Source organism: Nerophis lumbriciformis, linkage group LG17 (genome assembly GCF_033978685.3).
Source record: "Nerophis lumbriciformis linkage group LG17, RoL_Nlum_v2.1, whole genome shotgun sequence".
In the NCBI taxonomy this organism is placed as follows: Eukaryota; Metazoa; Chordata; class Actinopteri; order Syngnathiformes; family Syngnathidae; genus Nerophis; species Nerophis lumbriciformis.
Genome location: NC_084564.2, coordinates 28100001 through 28125517, shown reverse-complemented (window position 1 = coordinate 28125517; position 25517 = coordinate 28100001). Strand labels below are relative to the sequence as shown.

Below are 25517 nucleotides of genomic sequence, written 5' to 3'. Positions count from 1 at the left end.
AGTCCACATTTTAAATTGTTTTTGGAAATATTCGACATCGTGTCATCCGGACCAAAGGGGAAGCGAACCATCCAGACTTTTATCAAAAGCCAGCATATGTGATGGTATGGGGGTGCATTAGTGCCCAAGGCATGGGTAACTTACACATCAGTGAAGGCACCATTAATGCTGAAAGGTACATACAGGTTTTGGAACAACATATGCTGCCATCTAACTGCCGTCTTTTTCATGGACGCCCCTGTTTATTTCAGCAAGACAATGCCAAGCCACATTCAGCACGTTACAACAGCGTGGCTTCGTAAAAAAAAAAAGAGTGTGGGTACTTTCCTGGCCTGCCTGCAGTCCAGACCTGTCTCCCATCAAAAATGTGTGGCGCATTATGAAGCGTAAAATACGACAGCGGAGACCCCGGACTGAAGCTCTACATAAAACAAGAATGGGAAATAATTCCACTTTCAAAGCTTCAACAATTAGTTTCCTCAGTTCCCATTCGTTTATTGAGTGTTAAAAGAAAAGGTGATGTAACTCAGTGGTGAACATGCCCTTTCCCAACTACTTTGGCACGTGTTGCAGCCATGAAATTCTAAGTTAATTATTATTTGCAAAAAAAAAATAAGTATGAGTTTGAACATCAAATATCTTGTCTTTGTAGTGCATTCAATTGAATATGGGTTGAAAAGGATTTGCAAATCATTGTATTCCGTTTATATTTACATCTAACACAATTTCCTAACTCATATGGAAACAGGGTTTGTAAACAAAATGTTCTTACTTACTTACACAGACAGGAGGTAGGAATATAAAAATGGATGGTTTGGCTTCTCCAAGTTAGGAGTGCCTCATTTCTTTACCTGACCTCCTCCAGGAACTGCAGTCCTGTATAATGACACTCGCTTGTAATTAAGCACCTTTTTGTTCAGCAAAGCATCTCCGACGTGTCTTTTGATCCAGCCGCTTTGCCGTGTCATCCTTCTGTCAGGATGAGGATGACAAGACCAGTAATACACAAGATTTTCACGCCAACAGGTGAGTCGTGCAACTAACATTTTAAAGTGCATGCAGAGGTAGTTAACGTAAGGGGATTTCCTACATCCACAGCACTTCTGACACAAGGCTAATTCAAAATCCCTGTCGTTATTTGTTTTGTAAACAACGCACTTTAACGACTACAGGAGACTCTGCGTTTATTTAAAGGAATTTCCATTGTTTTTTGTTTTTTTTCTGCAAGCTTAAAAGGTAAATATGCTTTTGTAAATTGGACTTCTAAAAAGATGGCCTGTCCACACGGGGGTACCCTGCTGGAATGTGTACACAGCGATAAGGTGAGTGAAGCCGCGAGAGCGTGGGACAGGACAACTGGGAGCGGACAATAATCCACAATGCTTCCCGACAGGATTGTACTCTGTAATCTGAGGTAAGGAGATAGGAGAAATACAAGAGGGTCCATCATCCACTCACCCTCTGGTGGCAAGAAAAATAGAGGGGGAAGGTGGGCAAAAGGGGAAAAAAAAATCCCACCGTAACGGGGATACTGGCAGAGCTATCAACCGATTCAGTGCGGAGTGAGTTAATAACACAGCTGGCTGCACAGTGAAAATAGCGATCCTGTTTATACACAGTTAAACGACGACTGCTATGTCCTGCAGACCATGTCCTAAAAGTGTGCTTAATTATGTCCCCGCTTATCTTATCAACGGTGTCCACAATGCCACATGATTAGGTTCAGCCACTTGTGCAAGCCTTCCATCTGCTCCTTCTCTTCCTGCATTAACTGTGCGTGTGGCTATCTGTAGTCCTTAGTAAGGGTCGTGCAGTGGCACGAGCAGCTACCACCGATCTGGTCCACAGTCCTAAAACCCGGTCATTGCAGATCTCCACTTCCAAAGCCTGGATAAATAGTAGGCAGAGAAACATGCTAGAAACATAGCGACCCCCTCACAGCTGAAGTTGAATGCCAGGGGTATCAAACCTACGGCCCGAACAGGTTTTATCCCGCCCGCGTGATGAGTTTGCCAAGTAAAAAAATGAGCTGCTTTTTTTTTAACGAAAGAAACTGCTGTTCTAAATGTGTCCACTGGATGTCACGATATAAATTATGTTAGGCAAGCAAATGGTTTACAGTGGCAGAGGGGTTAGTGCGTCTGCCTCACAATATGAAGGTCCTGAGTGGTCGTGAGTTCAATCCCGGCTTCGGGATCTTTCTGTATGGAGTTTGCATGTTCTCCCCGTGACTGCGTGGGTTCCCTCCGGGTACTCCGGCTTCCTCCCACCTCCAAAGACATGCACCTGGGGATAGGTTGATTGGCAACACTAAATTGGCCCTAGTGTGTGAATGTGAGTGTGAATGTTGTCTGTCTATCTGTGTTGGCCCTGCGATGAGGTGGCGACTTGTCCTGGGTGTACCCCGCCTTCCGCCCGATTGTAGCTGAAATAGTCTCCAGCGCCCCCCGCGACCCCGAAGGGAATAAGCGGTAGAAAATGGATGGATGGATGGATAGATGGAAGCAAACGGTTTATACCGGGGCCAAGCAAGAGGTACACGGTAAACGGTGACTGTGGCTCCTCCTCCTCCACCCACATGAAACTTAAAACCTGCCGTTTTATTTCTTCTGCTTCGAACACATCGACATTTGGCACCCTCGTTGCCCCAAAATGTCTCTGTCAAATACGAGAAAGGTGAACTTAACCCTTTTGAATAGTTTTTACTTATTTGTAACATCCCACGGTTTGTTGAGTTAGCGCTGGATTGATATGTGGACATGACACAGGAGGTATTTGATACCTAGAAGAGTTTACATGTTGAGTTTTTGTTCAATCCCAGAAAGACTGTGACTTAAAGCTTAATCCAGGCTTTGTAGATACACTGAGGCCTGTCACGGCCTGGGCGCACGTCAGTGAGCATCCATCTGTGCGTGGCGATGGGCACACCTCCAAGAACGCACCAGTCCGGCTGCAGCAAGCAGCTGCAATCAATCGTCAGCAATCAATGCACCTGTCGCTGATGAGCCTCCTTGCCTTCTTAAGCCAGCGCAACCTGCTCTCCTGGGCCAGAACGTAAACACCTGTTCACGTACAGTAAGCGACTTGTATCTAGCTCTATGCTCTCTCTGTGTTTTCTCCCCCGCCATGTTCACTTGTCGTGTGGTGTCCTTGTCGTCATCCAGCATCATTCCCCCGTCCCCGTGTCACGAGCCTTGTGTCTTGTCTCCCCCTATTCCCTCTGATTCTCTGACTGCTTCTTGGATCTCGACCTCCCGCCTGGACACGGATTTTCGACGCCTCTCTATTGCCCCCGACTTCATGCCTGTTTTCTGGACCTCCGAGCCTGTCTTGCCCCTCTTGGACTTCCGCCTCTCGCTCAACACTTTCGGAAATACTCAGCAGTTAATTCCTACACATAGTTGCACACCATACACGTTTAGATTTTACACACTTCATTTATTATTTATATATATATATATATATATATATATCAATAAACAGAGTTAAAACAATGTCCCTCCTGTCTGTGCCGTCTTCTTCCTCTGTACAAACTGTAACAAGACCAAGTCTAAGCTCATTGTGTTTTTCAAACTGCACCAATTTCCTCAGAATATTCAACCAATTTGAAGTGTTTCGTCCAGAGGATTATTTTTGATTTGTATGTTTTCAGTAAGTGCTTGTTCTACTTTTGTCAAAAGTGAAACAAAGAAAACCACCTGAATTTGTCTTTATTTTTAAGTTATCATGCCATGATTGTACCATTACGGCCCACTTGGGCATAGACTTTCCTCTATGTGGCCCCTGAGCTAAAATTAGTTTGTTTGCTCTATGCGATTGTTTAGTTACAACAACTAAATAGGCCATGCGATTATGGCGACAGGTCACGTCAGTAACTGATCATCAACGTGGTCGTTGTGCTCTTGTTCTGTACCAGATTGTCTCGTGTATTCGTACCTCTCTACCAACTATGTCCATGCCTTGCCTTACTTTGCCTCGTCTTGTGTTTATATTCCTTGATCATGAATCCCTTCGTTGCTATTTTGAGTTTTCCTTTTTTCCTCCTCAGCAGAGTGATTTTTTGTTATTTAGTTTATTCAGCCGAAGTGGTGAGTTATCAGTTTTTTCTTTCATTCTTTTCTCATATTTTTGAGTGACATTTTTTGTTAAACTTTATTAGATTAGATAAGTGTAGAATTTTTCATAGCCATTGTTTCTTCCTCCTGTTGGAGCGTTTTTGTGTTAATACATTTTATAGCATTTACGGCGGCAATTATAGTTTGTCTTTGTTTTTGTGTTTTCCTCCTTTCGGAGTGATTTTCCATTGTTCCTATTTTTTGGAAGCTTTTTCGCCGACTAGTTTTTTGTTACTATAGATATTGTACTACCTTGACTCTGGAGGTGAAAGGAAGCTGTCAAAATAAAAGCCTGTCGAAATATTCCCTACTCTGCATCTGAGTCCTATCCTTTTTACCAAGCCTGACACTACAGGTGTAATATCAAATATAACATATGTAACATTTACATATTATATGTACAGTACATTATATATACTGATATATTTTAATACTATGTTAGATTATATTTTTGTATATAATATAATACAATATAATACAAGATTATTAATACATTATTTCTTACATACTTCAACTGCATTTGTCTTGGTTGTTTCCCTTATACTTATTCTGATCGCCAAGACTAATAGTATTTGTTACGGCCACATTTCCAAGTGGTCCCCTGAGCGTCTGGGATGGGTTTTCGAGGTTTGAAATTGCACGCTTACTCTGAAGTACATTTGAAGTGTATTTGATATGTTACTGAAATAAGATGGAAAGAATGATACAAAAAAAAACGTTATGGTAGAAAATGAATCGTGTATAAAAGTGGTAACCATGTTATTTATATATATATATATATATATATATATATATACACATACATACATATATATATATATACACACATACATACATACATATATATATATATATATATATATATATATATATATATATATATATATATATATATATACATACATATATATATATATATATATATATATATATATATATATATATATATATATATATATATATATATATATATATATATATATATACACATACATATATACATACATACATATATATATATATATATATATATATATATATATATATATTCATATATACATATATATACACATATATACATATATATACACATATACATATATATATATATATATATATATATATATATATATATATATATATATATATATATATTTATTTTTTTATATATAATATATATAATACAATAATAAATAATAAATACAAATAAAATATACAATATATACATACAATTAAATAAATAAAAATGATGATAATAATATGTATATAAAAAGATATATAAAAAATATATATATAAATACTTCCTGACAAGTGAATCACACAGCCACACCCATGCCCAGGTGACCAATTCCTCCCTAAACCCAGCAGACACACCCTCACACACTAATGGCTCCTAAAATCCCTAATTATGGCTCCTACAGTAATAGTAATCCCCCGTTTATTGTTGTTTTTCCATTAAGTATGAATTATTAACTATTTTTGAATATTTTCATAGCTAGAGCATTAAAAAAACTCTTTACCACTTTCTAAATGAACATTTTTAACATTATGAAAGCCCTATAGACATGAAATAACACCCGCATAGTTACCTTTACCAACCCTAAATGCTCCCTAGAGTGTGAATGTGAGTGTGAATGTTGTCTATCTGTGTTGGCCCTGTGATGAAGTGGCGACTTGTCCAGGGTGTACCCCGCCTTCCGCTCGATTGCAGCTGGGATTGGCTCCAGCACCCCCGTGACCCCGAGAGGGACAAGCGGTAGAAAATGGATGGATAGATGGATAGTCACCTTAATGAGGAACAACTGTATTACAAAACTCACTATAGGCTGCAGTCAGCCCTAGCCTCTGGCGTGTTAAACAAGTTACTGAAAGACTGAAATGGGGCCACAAACAAAATATTGCTTAAGACCACAAGAAACCTAAGGCTAGGTTAATTTGGTCGAGTGTGCAAACGATCATCCAAACCCCAATGTGCACCAAACAAGTATATCGAGACCACTTGAAAGACGGGTCTCAGTCCACTTCCAAGTTGAAACCTGGTGCATTAGACCAGTGGTTCTCAACTTTTTTTCAGTGATGTACCCCCTGTGAAAATGTTATTAATTCAAGTAGGTACCCCTTAATCAGAGCAAAGCATTTTTGGTTGAAAAAAAGAGATAAAGAAGTAAAATACAGCACTATGTCATCAGTTTCTGATTTATTAAATTGTATAACAGTGCAAAATATTGCTCATTTGTTGTGGTCTTTCTTGAACTATTTGGAAAAAAAGATATAAAAATAACTAAAAACTTGATGAAAAATAAACAAGTGATTCAAATATGAATAAAGATTTATATACATAGAAGTAATCATCAACTTAAAGTGCCATTTTTGGGGATTGTAATAGAGATCCATCTGGATTCATGAACTTAATTCTAAACATTTCTTCACAAAAAAAGAAATCATTAACATCAATATTTATGGAACATGTCCACAAAAAATCTAGCTGTCAACACTGAATATTGCATTGTTGCATTTCTTTTCACAGTTCTTTTTGACAGACATTTAAAAAAAAAACTCACGTACCCCTTGGCATACCTTGAAGTACCCCCAGGGGTACGCGTACCCCCATTTGAGAACCACTGCATTAGACTACAATAGAATAGAATATATCTTTATTGTCATTGTACAACGAACGTGCAAGCAAACTAATTTAGTTCAAATTCATAATGACACATAAATAACATAAACACATGGTACTCAGATAAATAGATACAAATACATAGAAATACATTGTGGCTCTCGTGAGCTGAAATTTGAACGCTACACATATCAAAAACACAAACCAGTGACAAATTGACAACAAAAAACACACAGTAGTTCAGGGGTCCCCAAACTATGGCCCGCGGGAAGTCTACATTTTTGTATGTTAGCTACCTCTCTTTGTTTATAAAGTCTATTTTCTGCTGGATCTACTCTCTATTTTATGCTGCCCTTGTTTTGCTGCAGCTGTTACATTTACTGTAATATTGTACATCAGGGGTGTCCAACTTATTTGAGCTCAGGGGCCGCATGGAGGGAAATCTGCACACACGCTGGTTGGACTATTAAAATCATGGCATTGAAACCAAAAAATGAAGACAACTTCCGATTGTTTTCTTTGCCAAATATAGAACAACTCCTGTGGGCGACGAGTCCGCCTACAGGAGAGAGGTGGACCGGCTGGCGTCCAGGTACAGCCTCAACAACCTGGAGCTGAACGCCCAGAAAACAGTGGAGATGATTATGGACTTCAGGAACGTCACAGCTCCACCGTCCGTCCCCCACCTCACCCTGATTGACTCTCCCACCCCTGTCTCCATTGTGGACTCCTTCCATTTCTAGGGCACCACCATCACCCAGGACCTCAAGTGGGAGCCGACCATCAGCTCCCTCATCAAGAAGGCCCAGCAGAGGATGTACTTCCTGGGGAAGCTGAGGAAACTTAAGGTGCCGACCGAGATGCTGGTGCAGTTTTACTCAGCCATCATCGAGTCCATCCTCACCTCCTGCATCACCGTGTGGTTCCCTGGCGCCACAGTCCAGGATAAGCATCGACTGCAGCGCATCATACGTGCTCCTGAGAAGGTGATTGGCTGCAAGCTCCCATCCCTCCTAGACCTGTTCTTTTCCAGGACAAGGAGGCGTGTGGGTCGGATCACAGCTCACTCTTCTCACCCAGGACACAAACTATTCTCCCCTCTCCCCTCAGGCAGGAGACTGCAGTCCATCCAGACCAACATCTCCCGCCACCTGAACAGGTTTTTCCCCTCGGCCATCAGGCACATGAACAATAACAAGATCGGATAGCTCAGTTACAGCCCTTTTTATTACCTATTCTGTGTTATATGTGTTTTATGTTGCACGTTTGCACCAACAAAAATGCCTAGTTTGTGAACCTGTTCTCAAACAATGGCAATAAAAACTATTCTGATTCTGAAAAAAAAAACATTCTGAAAATATGACGATAAAAGTAGAGAAAAAAAAATCTGGCAGCAGTAAAGTTTAGATTAGTGGTCCCCAAACTATGGCCCAAGGGCCGAATATGGCCCGCCAGTGTCCAAAATCCAGCACGTGGTAAGTCTCAATTTTTAATTTTTTTTTAATATGTCCTTTTTAATCTATTTTCTATTGCTTGTTACTCTCGGGCTCAGGCAAATCGTATTGTCTAAAAATGCATTTTCCCATCGATAACCTGACATCATCGTGCTCGCACCGCAGTGTGGCAAGTATATACTGATATATATATATATATATATATATATATATATATATATATACTGATATATATATATATATATATATATATATATATATATATATATATATATATATAGGGATGATACTCAAAACCGATTTTCCCGGTTGTTTGATAAGAAAAGAACCGAGTCCTCGGACTCAAATCCCTTTTTGAGAACCGGTACCCGTTATCGAGATCACTATCCCTCGGAACGAATCCCGTCCCGACCAGAAATGCTCCGTGTGACATCACAAGAAATGACGTCACGTAGCTCAGTCATTAGGTGCAGATAGCGAAAGCAGGAAAAAAATGGACCGGAAAAAGCGCTCCAAGGTGTAATAAAGTTCAAAACAAAAGGTATAATCCAATGAATAACTTTACTGAGAGATGTGAGCAGGGTCCAAACACATGACGAACACTTTTACGACCAACCGGAAACATAGCAACCAGGCTAGCAACGCACCTCCTTTACGGCAGCTGTCGCAACGTTCTTACAGCAACCGCAGCGCATACATATTGATACAACATATATGACATGATCTCCCTTTTTTAACTTTTATTTTTCTTTCCTTGTAAACAAAACAAAATCACACTGTATATGTGTTGTCTGTCTAATTATAAATAATGCAGACGAGGCGTGTTGGCTGAGTTCTTGACGTTTACTTTCACAGCGTGCTCATAACCTCATTCTTAGCTGCCGGCTGGCGACATGCAACAACACTTTTCCGGGCATGCTCGTCACTCCCGTTGCATGCTGGGTAGTGTAGTTGTTATATTCCCTAGCTCATAACATATTTCCCCCTATAAAGAAATAATGTTAACTCAATAAAGTGTATTTCTCTTTTTAGCTTTAACTTTTCATTTTTTAGCATTGTAACCACATTTGCAAACAACTTTTCTCTTCATAGAATTTTCTTTCAATAAAGAAATAAAGTGCAACAATGTCAAAGCATCATAACAAACAGTTATGTCAAATAGCAGCAGAAGTGCACTTTTTGGAGAGCTGTATTATTTTCAGTTTTGTGCCCAAGGGACTGATTTTATTTAACACAACATTATTATTTATACACCTATAGTGATCACAGAGACAGGTTGTTTTTGTGTTACTGTATATATTTGTTGTTTCTGAAAAATCCCACTTAATATACTTTGGGTAACAATTGTCAATATTTATTTATTTTATTTTATTTTTTAGGGGGGGTAACAGTCAATATTTATTTATTTATTAGACTACATTTTTTTTCTTATACAATAAAAGTGAGCTTTTGTTAAACCAAATATTGTGTGTTTTTATCCATATACAACAACCTATCTGGACTCGTTAAGAGAACCGATAAGGAATCGGTTCGATAAGAGGATTCGATAATAGGCTCGAACTCGATAATTTCTTATCAAACATCATCCATATATATATATATATATATATATATATATATACATATGCGGTCCTCTCCAAGGTTTCTCATAGTCATTCACATCGACGTCCCACTGGGGTGAGTTTTTCCTTGCCCTTATGTGGGCTTTGTACCGAGGATGTCGTTGTGGCTTGTGCAGCCCTTTGAGACACTTGTGATTTAGGGCTATATAAATAAACATTGATTGATTGATTGATTGATTGAGTTATTCAAAGTGGCAGACAATATGTTGTAGCGCACAAAGGGTCATTATGTCTTCTTGTTAATAAACTTGTCAGTTTCTGATATTAGGGATCAAATATTTTACCTTGACATGTTTCAACCCCAGAAGGGTCACCTGTTACGTTTTGGTGTAGCACAGCTTGGAACGTGTCACTGTTGCGTTGGTGAGTACTTGTCTTTTTAATCGCACGTTGAAAAACTTGTGTCAAAACCTAACATTAAATTGTTTTATTTTCTTTAGAAACAAGTCCTGCTTTTCCCTAGATGGAAGCGCTTGATCCTGACTACTTGTATGCCTTTGTTAGATTATGGAGACTTGCTTTTTATGACTGCTCCAACACTTGTTTAAAAAAAACTGGATTCTGTACATCACCGTGCCTTAGGTTGTATTACTGGTTGTGGCAGCCCTGTCCACCGTTGCACTTTGTATGCAACAGTAAACTCTCCATCTTTTTCTGTCTGCAGATTTTCTCGATGGATGGTTTTTATACAGTACAGGCCAAAAGTTTGGACACATCTTCTTTATTTTCATGACTATAGACTGTCACTGAAGGCATCACAACTTTGAACGAACACATGTGGAGTTATGTACTTAACAAAACAACTATGAAATAACTAAAAACATGTTTTATATTCTAGTTTCTTCAAAATAGCCACACTTTGCTCTGATTACTTTTCCGCACACTCTTGGCATTCTCTCGATGAGCTTCAAGAGGTAATCATCTGAAATGGTTTTCACTTCACAGGTATGAAACTAGAATATAATACATGTTTTCAGTTATTTCACCTTTTTTGGAAGTACAGAACTCCACGTGTTCATAGTTTTAATGCCTTCAGTGACAATTTACAATGTAAAGTTGTAAACAGTTGTGAAAATAAATAAAACACATTGAATGAGAAGGTGTGTCCAAACTTTTGGTCTGCACTGTATATAATTCACATCTTGGTGTGGTTCCCCCTTGTTTATGTTCTTTTATGTGTGGAGAGTCCAGTCGCTACAGCTTAAGGTGGCAGAACATCTTTGGCATGTTGGTTCCTAGAGCAAACACAAATCTTGGACAAATAGCTTTCAGATATGCACTGTAAAAACTGTTGCCTAGATCGAACTCAATAAAAATAAGGCAACATTTTCCAAGCAATTTTTGTTAGTTTAGTCAACTAATTGGTATTTTGAGTAAGTAGAACTTAATAATATGCATTTTGATTTATGCAAAAAGATTAAGTTGCGTTGACAGAAAAAGCCAAGAAATTAAGTAAAATCAATGTAAAAAAACATCAGCATATTAAACACACAAGACTTAATTAAAATAAGTAACATTTAAATGAAAAAATAATTTTTGTACTCAATTTTATTAATTTTGACCAACTTACCCTTTCTTTGTTTTGAAAATGGAAACTGCTTAAAATAATTACTTAGAATAATAATAAAAAAATCAAGACATATCAAATTCCAACCTTTATTAAATCATTACCATATAAAAACAGTGGCAATGAGCTGGGCAGTATCAACAGTCAACATCCATATTATACAAGAATGCATGACCTCAACTTTTTAAAGTGCTGTATAGAACACCTTCACAGTAGTTTTCTTTTTTTTAACCGTATACATATTAAAACATTTTCACAAGCCATATCCAAACCTGTCAATAAGCTGGACAGTATTAACAGTCAAGAACATCAGTATTTAGTGCATAAAAGAATGCATGACCTCAGCATCTCAAGTTTTACTTAGAACATTCACAGTACAGTTTCTTGCTAAAACAATTTAACATTAAGATTATCTGTACTTCTGTAACAATTTACAAGCAGAACACCTTCACTGTAGTGTCTTTCAGTGTGTATATTTTGAAACATTTTAACTTAAACAACTCACAGATCCCTCCTTCTGACCAGCTGGAGCTTCACAGTGGGGCAATTTAGTGTGTATAAAACATAAAAAAACTTAATTTACACACCAGAAACGATGACCTGGAGCTTTGTATAAAACCTGAACAGGACAAACCGTTACAACATTCTGAAGAATTCCACTCAATGAACAATGTATAATGAATTTGAACAGACACAAGAAAATAGCTGTTTAAAAGTGCAAGCTGACAGTCATGGCTCACTGCCTAAGCTAGAAGCTTGTTTTTGAGAGTCATGAATTTGGGGGTTGGTTTTGGGCGCAGTGTGTCAAGTCCCACAAAAAGTCTTTGAAACACCTCAAATGTTTTGGAAAGTTTGGATGGATACTCAAGATTAAGTGCATACGTCAACCCCAGAAGTAGGCAGCATGCTTTGGCCAGGTTTCCAAGATGAGTAAGGACTGGTACTCCCTCAATGATGATTCCTACTGCATTTGGCTCACGACAGATGTAGATGCTCATATTCTTCATTTCCAGGTCCTCATGAACAGTGTTCTCTGCAGTTCCCTTTGAGATACAAAAACAGTAATTAAAAAAACAAACATCTAATTTTATATTTACAGTAATATAAGTTGTATGATTTAATTCAGATAATGATTACTTTTGTGATGACCATTTTGAAAACTTTTGAATTCTAATTTGAGATCTTGCACATTAAACTTGGTACAATAGATGCATTTCCAGCCACATGTTTCTTATTGGCATTTCTAATTTGCATATAAAAAACCTGAATAGAACCACCAGAAATTAAAACAAACAAACAGTAATATATATATATAGAGAGAGAGAGAGAGAGAGAGAGAGAGAGAGAGAGAGAGAGAGAGAGAGAGAGAGAGTAAATGTTTTAATGCTTGTTTAAGGGGAGTATTTTTTGTTTGCATTGTTTTTTTAGGGCAAACAGAAACACAAGACAGAAAGGCATCACTCTGTGGTGCTTTGCTAATTGGCTATCCTGGGGCTCTTGCCAACTAGCTGCATGCTCGACCTCCACCTGACAACTGCTGGTTCAGTCAGTTCACATAAAAGTAAACCCAATTTAAGCTTGTACATCAGACTGATCCAAACCTGCTTTTAAACAATACTTACAGTAGTCAGAGATTAGCTCCTGTCCACTCTCTCCCACGTACTCTATGAGGCATCTCACAGTCACATCTCTCTTCTTCACTGCAGAGGCACTTGGGTCCTAGAGTTAAGAGAAGAAGAATAAATAAATGAATTTTGTTGGCAATTTTACTCCAAATCTGTGATACTGTTATTAGAGCATGATTACAGATTCAGTTTAAACTTTTAAACTACTTTTAACCCACCTGTGTCAGTTCCATCAACAAGTTCTTGATGCGCTGCAGTCACTCCTCCTTTTGCACTGAAGAGCTCCAGGAGTTTTGGAGTGTACCTGTCCAGTTGGGACATAAATGTTGATTCCAGTGGAACAGCATTGCACCTTCGGAACACTTCATTAATCTGTAAGACAGCAAATGTTGACCATTACTGATATTAAGGGTATTAGTATACATTTTCAGGCAAAAAGTGAGTCTAGTATGTCATGTCCAAGTCACAATGGAAACTTGGTCAGGAAAAATAGAATGAGAATAGAATAGAATAGAAGATATTCTACGAGTCGGTGGTGGCAGGCGCCTTCTTGTACGCCGTGGCCTGCTGGGGCAGCGGGCTGAGAGCGAGGGACGCAATCAGACTGGACAAGTTGGTAGAGAAGGCCAGTAACGTGGTGGGAGTGGAGCTAGGCTCTCTGGCGGTGGTGTCAGAGAGGAGAAGTTTAGCATCTTGACAGATGAGAGCAAAGGGATGTATAAGAGCATGGGCAACCTACATGAATGCAAGGCAAAGAATGGCTGTGTCCAAAGGTCCCATGGTGCAGTCTGTAATGCTTTAAAATGTCACTCTTGGTTGGTACAACAGTGCTGCACAATTTACAGGGCCATCCCATCTGTCATTGGAGAGAGAGAACAAAAAAGACAAGTTATGGTTCATGTCTAACCTCTTGGATATATAAGCCTGATGAGAGCCCTTTATATCTGTTTTTTTTACACCCTAATATACTCATTTGCAGTATTCCTCTAGATTTTTTTGTAGCCACGGTGGTCTAAGTTGGTAACCTAGCAACAGTAGGGGGTCCGGGGGCATGCCCCCACGGAAGAAAAATTTGAAAATGTACCCTTTAAATGGTGACTACTGGTGAGATTTTTTTTGGGGGGGGGGGGGGGGGTGTTGAGATTGAGACTTACACAATGAGTGTTATTCTTACAAGAGTAGCGTTTTGCCTAGGAGTGTGCATGGACAGCAGGTCTGAGGGGGCTTCAGATAGCTCTGTCAAGTGTACCTAGCTAGCTGCTAGCAACTTTGAATGTAAGCTAGTTAAGCAGCTTTAATGTGGCTGCTTATAAACTGAAGAATAAAATATTAAACTACCACGTAAAGAAAACGCTAATTATAAACTTCACAGCTATAAACAATGTTTGGTTGAAGTTATTAATGAGCTGTTGGAGGTAAGAGCACATTCGAAATGGCGGTCGGCGGGAAAAGTAGTAAACTAAATAAAACATTGAACCATGCTTTTGAAAATGTATACATTTAAATCCTGGCAAATACTGACTTTGAACAATATAAATTGTTACTTACATGAGTTCGGTAAAGTGTTTTCCTTGGGCTCCGTGAAGAAACGCGTCTGGGCTTGTTCTTCCACAGCTGCATGCAGGTGGGCGGGTCCTGACGTTTTAGGTCTGATATAAACCTTTGAACTGAGTTTTGCTAAATCAATGTATGTTGGAAGTCCAATAAAATTAATTTTATCACATAAAAAATTAAGTTACGAAAACATTCACACTTTTTACTTATAGATAACTCAAAAACTCTAAAAATAAAAATAAATTGATTTATTGGAATAAATCTACTTTTAAAAATAAAGTAGAATGTACAATACCACTGAAAGAGTTTTTACAGTGTGCTGCTACCTGGTCATAGAATGCCTTGCAAAAGGATCTGAGCTGATCTCTTTGGGGGAGTTTCAGGCCATTTTAAAGGATCGAGAAACTGTTTATATTGGGAATTGTACTTGTTTTTTGGTAGTTTTTACTGATACATTTAAAAAAAATTTGACCCGTCAAGTGTTTTTATGTTTATACAGTATATGCAAGTAATTTATCTTTTTAACTCTAGTGTCTGACTGCTGCCCTTATAATTAACTAGATCCACTCGACATCCATTGCATCGGTCGCCCGGGGAGGTTTCTCATTGTTTGGGTTGAGTTTTTTCTTGCCCTGATGTGGGATCTGAGCCGAGAATGTCGTTGTGGCTTGTGCAGCCTTTTGAGACACTTGTGATTAAGGGCTATACAAATTAACTTTAATTGATTGATTGTATTTCTATAACTTTGTTTTGCAGCCCTCTTGGCCTGGTCACTCTTTAAAAAGAGATTTTAGTCTCAATTAGTTTTTACCTGGTTAAATAAAGGGTATTGATTGATATTGATGACTTGTGTTAGTCGTGAACCCAGGATGCAGAGACAACAATTGAAGTGCGGGTAAAATGGATTCAATACCAAAAAAAACAGTGCAGCAAGAAAAGTGCACAGAACAGGCATAGGGAAAGCTAGGCAACATGGAGGTACAAAGCACAATGATCCAGAGGACAGGGCTCGCATAAACAGCACCCTGATTGACAACCAGGAACAGGTGTGTCCCGTTCAGACAGAAGCATTAGTGGCCAAGAGGAGGCAAACAGGGAAATGAAACAAAAATGAGAGTGCTGGACAGAAAATAAACAAAATACCAGAAACCAATAATAATTGTAATGAAAGATCGTGGGAATTGGGTTGGGTTATATGTCAAAAAAGATGCCCAATCAAGTGCCTACTTTTCTTTATTTCACAGCCCCCAAAAAGCATGTCTGAAACAAAAACACCAGTGTGACTGCTAAAGGGCGCACCGGGTGTCTGTTTTTAAATTGTGCAAAAGGGTAAAAACGCATAGTATCTGAGCCAACACCTTATCCCTTGTCACTGGCATTCAAAGGCCATTCTCTCTGTACTTGTTTCTCCTAGAGTACTCTGGAGGTCTTTTGCCTTGACACTTGCAAGCCCTCAGGCTGGATGCCTTCAGGGTTTTTCCCCCGGACTCTCCATCTCCCACAGGCCATTCTGCCCTGTCAAATTCCAAAGAGCCAGCTGCCTGTACCAGTGTCCGACACGACCCAAGATGTCCACATCATAAGGGCCCCATTGCATGCCAGTTATCGCATCAATATAAACAACCACTGTTAGATGCTTGCAAAGTGATACCTGAGAGTGTGACCAGATCCAGTCTGATGTGCCATCAAAATGTGTTCTTGCCATACAGTTTGTGTCTAATTTTTAGTGTACAGTGTTTAATTTTGACACTCATGGATCAAACTTCAGAGTATGGATGTCCCGGTTAACATTTTTGGCTTCCGATCTGGATCGGTTTGTTTGGCCTCAGATAAAATCCGATGACACGTCTTTAGCCGATTCCGTATTTTCCTGACTATAAGGCGCACTTAATTTTTTTTTTTTTTGCTCAAAACTCGACAGTGCGCCTAATGTACGGACTAATTCTGGTTTGCTTACCGACCTCGAAGCTATTTTATTTGATACATGGTGAAATGATAAGTGTGACCAGTTGATGGCAGTCAAACATAAGAGATACGTGTTGACTGCAATATAATGGCAGTCACACATAAGAGATATGTGTAGACTGCAATATGACTCAAGTAAACAACACCAACATTGTATATGTTTCATTGAAAATATAGAACATTACACACGGCGCTCAAAAATCTATCAACATATTTTAGTACGACTTTGTTAAGCTATGAAGCCGCACCGCTTGATGGATTGTACTGTGCTTCAACATACCGGTATTATTATGGAGTGTGTATAAGGTAAGACAAATCTGGCGTTTTGTTTCGCAATATAATGCAAAAGCAACGTTTCTTGTCAGTAAACTTGCCATGAAAGCGCTAAAACATACCGGTGTAGTGAGTTTACATTATTCACCCAAGGAACTTCAGTTATTAGAGAGTTCCGGTTGGACGTTTTTTCACGGGACACATTTCCGGCGGATGAAGAGATGCTGCTCCGTTATTGATTGAAGTAAAGTCTGAATGTCATTAAAACAGTTAGCTCCATCTTTTGACATTTCTTCCACCCCCGTCCTTGCACGCTACACCGCTACAACAAAGATGACGGGGAGAAGACGCTGTCGAAGGTGAGCCACGTAAATAAGACCGCCCACAAAACGGCGCATCCGGAAGTGACTGTCAGAAAGTGGCTTGAAGATGATCTGTAAAACATCATCTATGCAACATTTTGACCAAATAACCACCATTACATGTTATGTAGACCACAGGGAAGTGTTTAAGATTTTTTTTAAAAACTAAAATAATATGACTCCTTTAATGCGCCCTATAATCCGGTGCGGCTTATATATGAAAACAGATCGAACATTCATCGGCAGTGCGCCTTACAATCCAGTGCGCCCTATGGTCCAGAAAATAAGGTACTTTGACAATAGATTACACCTGTATATCTGAACATTTTTTATAGCAAGTAATGAAATAAACACATTAACACCATTCTGTATCTTATTAAAAATATAATTTGCCCTTATTGTAATAAATCATTTAATGTCTTTGTGGTATTGAACGCTACATATACTTTTTGGGTACTCAAGCACAATATCTAAACAGAAGCAAAAACTACTTTTGGCTCCCATATCATTTGGGTTTTCCACTCAATGCTTTCCTGTATATATAAGAATAAGTGATAATTACATTTTAACAGAAGTGTAAATAGAACATGTTAAAAGAGAAAGTAACAGTAAATGAACAAGTAATTAATTTTCTACAACTTGTCCTTAATAATTTTGACAAAATTATAGAATGATAAATGACACAATATGTTACTGCATATGACAGCAGACTAGTTGTTTGTTTACTTACTAATAAAAGACAAGTTGTCTTGTATGTTCACTATTTTATTTAAGGACACACTTGCAATAAGCAACATATGTTTAATATACCCTAATATTTTTTTTTAAAAATACAGCCAATAATGCAATTTTTTGTGGTCCCCTTTATTTAGAAAAGTATCGTAAAGTACCGAAAGGTATCAAAATCATTTTAGTATCGGTACCAAAATATTGGAATCGGGACAACACTACTCTATGTATATGAACCATAACAGTGTACAAAAAAGTAGGGGAACAAGTAAAGAAAGTTCCTCAGATTCCAAGTATAAATTAACCATGTAATGAATCCGTATGAACTTTATGAGAACAGTATACGGATCATACTTGATAGAAATGTCATTGTGTCTTTAACCCCGGAGATTATTTTGTGTTCTACTGATGTTTTTCAAACAGCATGTTCTAGGAAAATTATGTCACTCGAGATGCCTATCGGGTATTCCACTTGTCTTTAGAGAGACGCCCAGTAACATGTAAATCAAAAATGTGTAAATCCAAAAAGAGAATTACAGAGTAATTTTTTTAACAGCTATATTTTTACAGTTATAGTAATATTGTATAGGATAATTGCCAGTACACAGTGACTACTATGGCAAATTAAACGGTTATCTGCCTTTGGATGACCTTGAAAAGGAGAGGAGGGGAATCACTTAAATACATGATATATTTCTGATAACAGGTCATACTTTGAGTACTAATGCTATTCTACGTTCAAAGAGTGGTTTTGTCTCTATCCTCATGTTTGAATACAATAGACTGTGAACTACTACAATCTTTTAGAGGGGAAAACAACTATTTGAGATAAGCAAACTTCCGGATAAGTAACACAAAACTGCATAGCAATAATTGAAAGAGAAACAAAAAAAAGCAGGAATGGCTAGAAATAGGGGTGCAGATTAGTCACAGGTGGGTGAGTGGGTAGGGGGAGTAGGGGTGGCATCTGTGTTGCCAGAGGTTGTACCGGAGGCAAGGACGACACCCGTTTACGATTGTGTGAACTGCGTGTAATGTCAGCGAACCTGGCGACGCAGCAAGGGACCGGGGGTGTGGTGAGGTCTCTTCACTTAGACGTAAGTAACATCACGGGAGAGGCTGGTACCGAGACGTTAAGGGCCCCCGCATGAGTATGTGAGCGAGTGTGTGTGTGTGTCGCCCATGCAAGCGGAACATGGATGGATTACAGAGGAAACACGTTTGACACCAAACCAAATATGTGTGCCAATTCACCACCTGGGTAAATAAGAAAATCAACCTCAATTTAACTCCAGAGCATAGGTGTCAAACTCAAGACACGGGGGCGAGAGCTGTGAAACAATGTGTGTCAGTAAAGTAGGTCATATGTCTGACTAAATGGGTTTCATTTTTCTATTTTGACAGAAAAAAACATGTACTCCATGATATTGCAAATCTTTTACACTTAAATACTTACTGATGATGCAACAAATGTTATATATCAATATACAGTACATATACATATATACGCATATATAAATACATACATACATATATATATATATATATATATATATATACATATATATATATATATATATATATATATATCAATGTATATAAATATATATATATATATATATACATATATTTATGTCTATATATATATGTGTGTATATATATATATATATATATATATATATATATATATATATATATATATATTTATATGTCTTATATATATATATATATATATATATATATATATATATATATATATATACGTCTTTATATATATATATATACACGTTAGGTCAGATTAAACACAGAGGCTATATCATCCCTACAAGCCTGTTTCGTCATTTTAAAAATGGGGCACTTTTTGTCTTTATCGCATTTTTGTTGCCGCACCGGTGGCGGTCAAAGAACGTTTATTATATTTATCGTATCGATATATTTATCGAAAAGCAATCGCTAAATATATTAAAAGTTCTTTAACCGCCACTGGTGCGGCAACAAACATGCAATAGAGACAAAAAGTGCCCCATTTATAATTTCCCCTGACGAGCAGGAAAACCTGCGAAAACAGGCTTGTAGGGATGAAACGTATATATTCCGCTCTACCCCGGTATTGAGCACTGTATAACGGATAAACCACAAAAACCTCGACTATATATATATATATATATATATATATATATATATACATATACATATAAATATACATATATATATATATATATATATATATATATATATATATATACACATAAAATATATCTATATACACACATATATATATATATCTATATATATATATATATATATATATATATATACACATATAAAAAAAAAAAAAATATATATATATATATATATATATATATATATATATATATATATATATATATATATATATCAGTGATGTGCAGTCACTAGAGGCGGGGCCTCACCTGCCATCATCAATCAATCAATCAATCAATCTTTATTTATATAGCCCTAAATCACAAGTGTCTCAAAGGGCTGCACAAGCCACAATGGAAATAAAAAAATTAAAAAAAAAAACCAAATTAATTAAATTGTTGTATGTATTCAGTGATTATACTATAAAGTTATTTTCCATTTAACTTCACCAGTTTTAGATTATTTTTATTCAAAATCGCTGAATTTTCACATTTGCCGTTCAAATACTGAGAAGAGACGGTGCGGTGATCAGCAGCCAGTTGAGGCACGTCACTCAGTTGTGCCTCAACATGGATTGCGGACTCGGCAAACTGCTGGCCTGCTGTGCAGTGAGACCGTATTGCTATATGAACTATATTATACATTTCCATAGTTTAGTTAGCTGAGGTATATAATGTACAGTGTATTTTGTCAACAACTGTATGTGTGTAACATATTTCTTGTGCTGAGCAATCATAAAACTGCTGCGAAGACGCACTGTGTGAGGCTCACAGTAACCCCGCCTCCTGGTGCCGGTTAATGCATCCCCGCGCAGACTGCACGCCCCGACAAGAGCGCCACACCAACCAAAGCCCACACCCAAACCCTTCATGTGCAAGACCGAATCCACCCAAAAAAAGTCACTTAACAAGAAGCCAAAAAGTGCAAAAACAACAATGCTCGCGCCGGAGGAGCCGTGAACAACTGCAGGGACACAACATTAGGTACACCTGCAGACTGCAGCACAGATTTCATATTTCATTCATTCACAACTCCTCCAACACGAACACCACTGTTCCCGCATGCATAAGTAAAGGTAAGACCATAATAACGTTTTTTTAATTAAATGTGTTTTTTTGTGTGCTACAGTTTGTATGTGTAAAGTTAAAGTTAAGTTAAAGTACCAATGATTGTCACACACACACTAGGTGTGGTGAAATGTGTTCTCTGCATTTGACCCATCCCCTTGATCACCCCCTGGGAGGTGAGGGGAGCAGTGGGCAGCAGCGGCGCCACGCCCGGGAATCATTTTTGGTGATTTAACCCCCAATTCCAAGCCTTGATGCTGAGTGCCAAGCAGGGAAGAATGCTGCTATGAGCTTTTAAACACAACCCGTTAACTGCTGCCAATCAAATGGTGAATAAGATACTCTTTAGGGTTCATATGTTTGTAAATCTGACTGTGATGAAGTCAGTGCTTCACCAGCCATCAACCTCACCGCACGTCACTGATATATATATATATATATATATATATATATATATATATATATATATATATATACATATATATATATATATATATATATATATATATATATTAGGGGTGGGCAAGTTAATGCGTTAGATTCGAGTTAACGCATCACTATTAACGCCGACAATTTTTTTATCGCGCATTTGCGTATGTTGTTTACATGCTTTTATTTTGTTAACGCCTATTGCTGGCTCCTGCGGAAAAGGAAGGAGAACGCGGAAAAAAACAAAACAAGCATGGAGAAGAAGGGTAACTCAACAGAACTTTTACAGGGTCATTTCCATTATAAAGTATTTCCAGGCGGCGGATTTGACAGAAGCAAAGTGGTTTGTAGCTACTGCCAAGCTGAATTTTCTTATCACAGGAGTACTTTCAGTCTAAAATATCACCTTAACGCCAAGCACACTGTTGATGCAAGCAAACCATTCAACAAAGCAGAAAGTGGAGCCAGGCTTGGGCAGACTACGTTAAATGCAGCGTGCGGGAGAAGTTTAGATAAACCAGAGCAAGAGAAGCTAACAAATACCATAGCAAAGTGGATAGTTACAGACTGTAGGCCCATTAGTGTTGTGGAAGACGCCGGCCTGAGAAACATTGTGCGAATCGCAACAAGTGACAGCACGTATGAGCCGCCATCAAGACGCACCATCGCCCCAAGAATACACCAGTTGTTTGAAAAGGAGAGGACTGTAAAAGTGACAACTTTACAACGTGCAGCTGTAGTTGCTCTCAGTGGGGACTACTGGACATCAATCGGTAAGCATAATTACCTGGGAGTTACAGTGCATTATATTGATGAAAAGTGGTTGCTACATTCACATGCTCTGTCTATAATGAAAACAGAGGAGAGGCATTATGGAAAGGAAAATTAGAAGAACATGTTTCTGCTGTTACCTCAGAAATTGCCTGTTCAGATGTTATGATTGTGGCTCAGGGATTTGTATGTAGATTATATTCATTTTCCATAACAAACAGGATAACTTAAATACCCTGGCAGTGGCAATAAACTTAAATGTTTGTATTGACATTGTTTGAGTTGATTTTCATAAAATATGCTATTTAACTGCTACTGTTTAACAAGTACTGATTTAAATTGTGTTTGCACAACAAATGTTTTGGCGCTTTTTTTCATATGGGAGAATATTCCAATAAAGGTGCACTACACACTACTTTTGAATTAATTATTGGGTTTTGCGTATACCATGCAGTTAATCGTGATTAATCAGAGAAATAGTGCGATTAATTATGATTAAAATTTTTAATCGTTGCCCAGCCCTTATATATATATATATATATATATATATATAAATATAAACTTTTGTATATATATATATATATATATATATATATATATATATATATATATATATATATATATATATATATATATATATATATATATATAGTAGAGGCCACAAGTTTCGACACACCTCATTTCAATGTGTTTTCTTTATTTTCATGACTATTTACATTGTAGATTGTCACTGAAGGCATCAAAACTATGAATGAACACATTTGGAGTTATGTACTTAACAAAAAAAGGTGAACTAATCGAAAACATGTTTTATATTCTAGTTTCTTCAAAATAGCCACCCTTTAATCTGATTACTGCTTTGCACACTGTTGGCATTCTCTCGATGAGCTTCAAACACACCTGTGAAGTGAAAACCATTTCAGGTGACTACCTCTTGAAGCTCATCGAGAGAATGCAAAGAGCGTGCGAAAAAGTAATCAGAGCATCAGTCAAAGGGTGGCTATTTTGAAGAAACTTGAATTCCGCCCGATTGTAGCTGAGATAGGCTCCAGCACCCCCCGCAACCCCAAAGGGAATAAGCGGTAGAAAATGGATGGATGGATGGATGAATACAAACCATGTTTTTAGTTAGTTCACCTTTCTTTGTTAAGTACATAACTCCACATGTGTTCATTCATAGTTTTGATGTCTTCAGTGACAATCTACAAGGTAAATAGTTATGAAAATAAAGAAAACACATCGAATGAGAAGGTGTGTCCAAACGCTTGGCCTGTACTAATATATATATATATATATATATATATATATATATATATGTGTGTGTGTGTGTATATAGGAACTATATATATGTATATATACATGCAGTTATATATATATATATATATATATATATATATATATATATATATATATATATATATATATATATATATCAGAGCTGTCGAACGATTAAAATATATGATCGCAATTAATCGCATTGTTCATAGGCAACTCAAAATTAACCCTGATTAATCGCTTATACACATAATTATTCATCATTAATAAGTGTAGCCTTGACAGATCATTTTCAAGTTTTAACACTATGAACGGTCAATTAATTTGCTTTAATGAAATGTATTTTAAACGTTATGCTTTTTTAAACTGCTGAACACAAATGTGATTTAACAACAATAATAATAAAAAATGCCTACTGTGTGTTGGTGTCTTGCCAGATTTTGTCATTTGTATAAATACAGAGTTTGTATTCCTGCTTTGGGAGCACTTGCATTCAGAGGAGGAGCTACGTGTGCTTGTTTGAATAACAGTTTCACGCATAAATAACACAAAATGTGGATCGTTATGTGTGATTGTCGAAGATAATATATAAGTAATATAAGCAGGTACCAATAAGTTAAAAAAAAGTTGGTTTTGCATAATAGGGCCTTTTTGAGAGTGTCCCATTAAGAGTGTTGTAAGAGCTGTCCCTTAACTATTTGTTATGATTTAAATTTCAAGCAAACATTTGAGTTACCAACATTTTCGCCATTAACTTGCATAGCAAATGTCACATTAAACCCAGGGATGTGAGCACCTATGAGAAGAGGAACATTGAAAAAAGGAAGAACATTTCTATCAATGTTATAAATGGACCACAATTGAAACAAGCCTTTTGGCTTGTTGTGCCATCCTTTTGCCTTTTTAAAGCATTACATGGATTCAATTCTTTAAGATGTCAATAAACTACTCAATCAATCAATCAATAAATCAATCAGCATGAAGTGGTGCCTCGCAAACCCCCAAAAATATTTTTGAAAATCAAGACTACATTTCCTGCAAAGGTACCAAATTTGGTACCCATCTATTACTGTACTTAAAAAAATAAGTCCACAATGTGGAATTTGAAAGGGAGAAAGTAAATCCAGTAACCCCCACTACATAGCATTTAGTGTTGCTTCTTAAACATGGTCACAATGTGTGAAGTGCCATGCTCCTGTCATATGAAAAAATGTGGTAGTTCCACTGCCAGAAATAGTTTATCACACTGTTGGCAATCGGTGGCAGAGAGAGTACAGTTAAAATGAAAAAGGCTGTGACAGATCTGCCAAAATATAAAAAAAAAAGTACAAAAAATACTGGGGTGGGGACCAAGAGATGGGAAACAATACAACACTGTCTAACAGCTCTTTTTGAGACTGAAACAACAAAACATTTTGTGAATCACTGATTCCAGCCATCACAGGTGTAACTTGTGTCAGAGCAATTCCAATTAAACCCTGCTGTGAGTTATTGTTTTTCATTTACCTTTTGTTGAATTTAATTACATTTGATAAATAGCTCGAATCAAATTGTTTCTTGTTCTCTCGTTACCTTTAATTTAGATGGCTGTCCATGTTTTAATTGTTCAAAGAAATAACCACTATTGAGGCAAAAGAAATCCGATAGATCATGACTAGGTCTTACCCGCCAGACCAAACTCACTTTAACGATGTACTTAAGGGAACTAATCGTGCTGTTCCAGGGTCCCCTTAATGCCAAAACACCTGGTACATTTGGCGAGTTTGCGCCTAGACACACTTCCCTACTTTCGGCACAATTTTAAAGAGGTGGCCTTCAGTAATAGAATGACTGTAATCTCCATGAAATGCTCAGTCATTCACAAACAAGGATGGGGCGAGGGTCACCACTTTGTCAACAAATGCGTGAGCAAATTGTCCAACAGTT

The 25517-nt window shown here is 37.5% G+C and overlaps 1 protein-coding gene and 1 long non-coding RNA gene across 5 annotated transcripts in view; both read right to left on the bottom strand.

Annotated features, from left to right (window-relative positions):
- The window catches only part of grik4 (glutamate receptor, ionotropic, kainate 4), a 1016493-nt gene that overhangs the window by 487377 nt on the left and 503599 nt on the right, over positions 1-25517 (bottom strand). The window lies entirely within an intron of this gene.
- On the bottom strand, positions 12100-14008 carry LOC133614263 (uncharacterized). The gene is made up of 4 exons (XR_009816555.2): positions 13743-14008; positions 13222-13661; positions 13001-13097; positions 12100-12421 (listed from the first exon to the last, which is right to left on the bottom strand). It is a non-coding gene; the product is annotated as an uncharacterized lncRNA (long non-coding RNA).